This window comes from Poecilia latipinna, unplaced genomic scaffold (genome assembly GCF_001443285.1).
Source record: "Poecilia latipinna isolate Pla-1442-1.1 unplaced genomic scaffold, P_latipinna-1.0 Scaffold1360, whole genome shotgun sequence".
Taxonomy (NCBI): domain Eukaryota; kingdom Metazoa; phylum Chordata; class Actinopteri; order Cyprinodontiformes; family Poeciliidae; genus Poecilia; species Poecilia latipinna.
This window is the reverse complement of record NW_015113976.1, coordinates 191,789-195,567: the sequence shown is the minus strand read 5'-3', so window position 1 is coordinate 195,567 and position 3,779 is coordinate 191,789.

Below are 3,779 nucleotides of genomic sequence, written 5' to 3'. Positions count from 1 at the left end.
GCTAAAAGAGTCACTATAGTGAGAAGAAAACAACAAGGTATGTGAACTCTGCATTGAGATGAATTTGTAAATATTCAATGTCATTTCATAGAATTTATAATAAGTAATTTGTTAAGTGACTATATGTATTTAAATATATACATATTTTTTGTATTTGACTTTCATATCCAGAGGTAAAAATTTGCTGCTACTTTATAATATAGAGTAAAATATAAAAACATTGTCAATCTTTGAAAATTTGCTGTAAAGTTTTCATGGTTAAAATTGTTTTTACAAATGATGACAAAATGTGTTACGTTCTCACACCTTTTCTTTACAGGAAAGTGGAATCCTGCTGCAGTTTATTCTGAAATCTGATCAGGAATGAAATCAAAATGCCTGTCAGTTTTCTGGTGGTTCAGATTGAACTGAACTGAGTTTTTATAATAGCAACATCAAAAATGCAGCACTTCTCATGTTTATAGTTGTTCTCTGAACAAGAAAATCCATTTCTATGCTTTGTGTAAAGATATATTAGCACTGTTTGTTTTATTTGAATCCAGAAAAAAAACATAATTGGATATAAAAATATTTTTATGTATTTTTATTTTTGACCATTTTTAGCTCCATAGTTTATGTTTTACCAGGACACATTTGGTAACTTGTAGATTTCTCCATATATTGTTGTTACATCTCTTCCATTTAATTAAAAACTCACTGGATGTATGTTTATGCAACGTGATATACAAAATCATACATAAACAACAACTTAAGAAGCGTTGATGCAATGGTAGAGTTTCACAAAGAGCAGTTTTAAAGAGACAGGCACCCAATTTCAAGGCTTTTCAAATCATATTTGATATATACAGTATTCTTATAACGTGGAATTACTGGATGATCATTTATGTTCTCTATTACACATTTAAAAGATATTTAGCTCTACTAAGGAAAAGTAATGCTATAAGACAATATTAAATTCTGTCTTTTGGAAATAAACATAGATTTGTATTATACTGGAGTCTAAGAACTGTGGATTTTTTAATAACTTTTCTTTGCTCTGTTCATGTAATGTTTGTTGTTTCCTATTTCTACAATGCTGAAGACAAAAGATGGGAATAATTGGCTGTTAATAGGTGAAAAAATAAACGGTGTTTCTTCTTAGATTAAGCATTAGAAACAGCTGAGCTGTCTTTATTCATTACTTTTTTTTTACAAACATATTACATTTAATAAATGTGTCACATTTTAATGTATATTTTGTGTTTTATTTGTTTGTAAAAAAGAAAACACCAACACCAATGTGAGGTCCTGCTGTCAGTTTCAGCACTGGACAGCTCCCACAATGCAACACTGCTGTGACTGCAGAGGAATGTCTTTATTTCACTAACACTGTTCAGAGGAGAAACATTCACGTCACATTCAACATGTGGTTTTAACGCATTAATGTAACGTAGATGCCTCATATGAAGCTCATATAGGTTTATAGTAGCCGCAATGAACAGGGCGCGAGAGGGCAGGCGCCAGATACGCCGTTCCTGCGCCTTGGTCTCGCGCTCTGTCGCGGCTCGTGGTCGCGCATCTCTGCGCGGATCGCGCACGCTGCCTTTCACTCAAACTGGATCATTTAGAGATATTTACAAGATAATAACTTACTTTCAGAGAAAACGGAGGAACGGGAACCAAGGTAAGCGTCAAGTCTAAACGTCACGTTGCTCGATCGTGCTTAACTCAAAGCTTTCAAGGCGGAAGTCACACAGAAAGGTAGCAGTATTGTCAGATTTGATGTAATCTCATTGGTTTCTGTCAAAGATGTCGTATCTCTTTAATCTTCTCCCTTAGTCTTTCTCCAGTGTGACCCTGTAAATTGTTCACAACTAATATTGACTTCAATAAAGTCGGATGCTATGCCTAAAAAACACGCATCAAATTCAAAGTAGTGCAGTCCTTCATTGTTCTAATTGTCACCATGACTCTACACACAGACCACAGCACCATTAATGTTGTCATAGGTTACATCTATTTTTCAGACCTCACACGTAGCATCATCTCGCTACGAGGGCAGTGGACAGGAAGTATAAATGTATTGAGTAACTGCTGCGGTCTGAGCTGCTGCAGTTTTTAAAACTCTGAGTAATGGAGAGGAAACACGTAAGAAGAAGAAAAAGAAAAAGAAGAAGAAGAAGAAGAAGACTCGAAACTTATTTTTTTCACAAGCTAGAAGGCTTCCTGGTTATAGTTGTTCAGCAGGTCGAGATGTGAGGATGGGACACGCTTGGCTTTACGTGCTGTTCTGTAAGTAAATTTATTCACTTTAAAAATACATGACTAATAAACGGGGTTGTACAGTGGTAGCAGTTAGTAGCAGAGTTGCTTTACAACCCGTCTCAGGGTCTTTCTGCATGGAGTCCCTGTGCAGGCGTGGGTTCCCTCCGGGTCCTATTTGGCCCACAGTCCGGGTTGTTGGTTCGATCCCCGCTCCACTCGCCTCTATCGTTGACACTTCTCCCGCCTTGCCTGGTGACGTGTCAGAGGGCCCGGTGGCGCCGGTGCATGGCATACCAGTTTGTCTTTGTTAACTTATCCTTTGTTCTGACTTTTTTGTAAATGTTTCTTTTTTTGTACAGTGTTCAGCTCAGTCATCAGTGGATTCGCCCAAGGTGAGACACATGTCTTGAATGTAAAATAAATGTAATTGTAGCTTCTCTTTAACTGTTGGTGCAAATTGTATTAATAAGTCATTTGTTCACAACAGAAACAAGAAAGTGTAGAAAAACCTTAACTAGCCTCGTAACAACTTTACCTAATAACCCAAAAAGATTAAGGGGGCATTATGAGACGAGTGCCACCACAAAACCTTCATACACTGGTCCAGTGAATCGGTACCAGCAATATATTTTATTATATTTTCTGAATCTGAAATCTTTTTTATTTTTTGTGTGGTGAACTGTTGCTCTTGTTTGGCTGTTTTCTATTCTTGTACTGCAGACATACGCGTCTTTTTTTAATGTATGTGAATGTTCCTGTCAATATTTGTGAAGGTTGACGCCAAATGTTTGACCGATAAGATTTTAGCTGTTTTGCAGACTGAGTGACAACACAGGAAACTCTGAGAATATAAATGAACATTTAAGAGATCAACACCAATAATTAAGCCACGATACCATGAGCTGACAGGAAAGCATCTCTGTGTTTAAAAAGCTGTTTTAACTCCCATTTTATCACATTCTGTCCACTTAACTGTAAAAATGCACAGAAAGCTACAAAAATTCTGTCCACAGCTGAAAAATGTTTTACCAGATGAAAATGTTGCTTTAGTCGCTATTTACCTAAAGAAAATGAAGAGAATGATTGTTATAGCAAATTATTTTGCTCAGTGTTTTTAAAAGTGTAAGTGAAAAAAGTGGATGGTAAAGAGCTATTTATTTGGTGAAAAATGTGAGTGCCAAGCAAAACACAGCCTGTTATGATGTTATTTTAATTTGTTGTGAAGGTTTGAATTGGTTCTTAAATGAGTTGGTTTATGGTTAGAACAAGGAAATAAGTCAGTCACTGGTAATAGTGTTGATGTGGTGGAAGAGGGACAAGAATGGAGATGAGCTGCCTGATGAACTTCTGTTTAGGGCCTCATAAAACCCACTGTGACCCTGAGACCAAGCTGGCCTCTCATATACAAAGGTGAGAAAGTTGTTCTCCGGTGTGAGATCCCAGGAGGAGAAGGATCTCAGTGGATGTATGAATGGAGAACAGCCAGGTTAAATGAAGGTCAAACATCCAATGAAAACATTACCATAGCTTCAGTT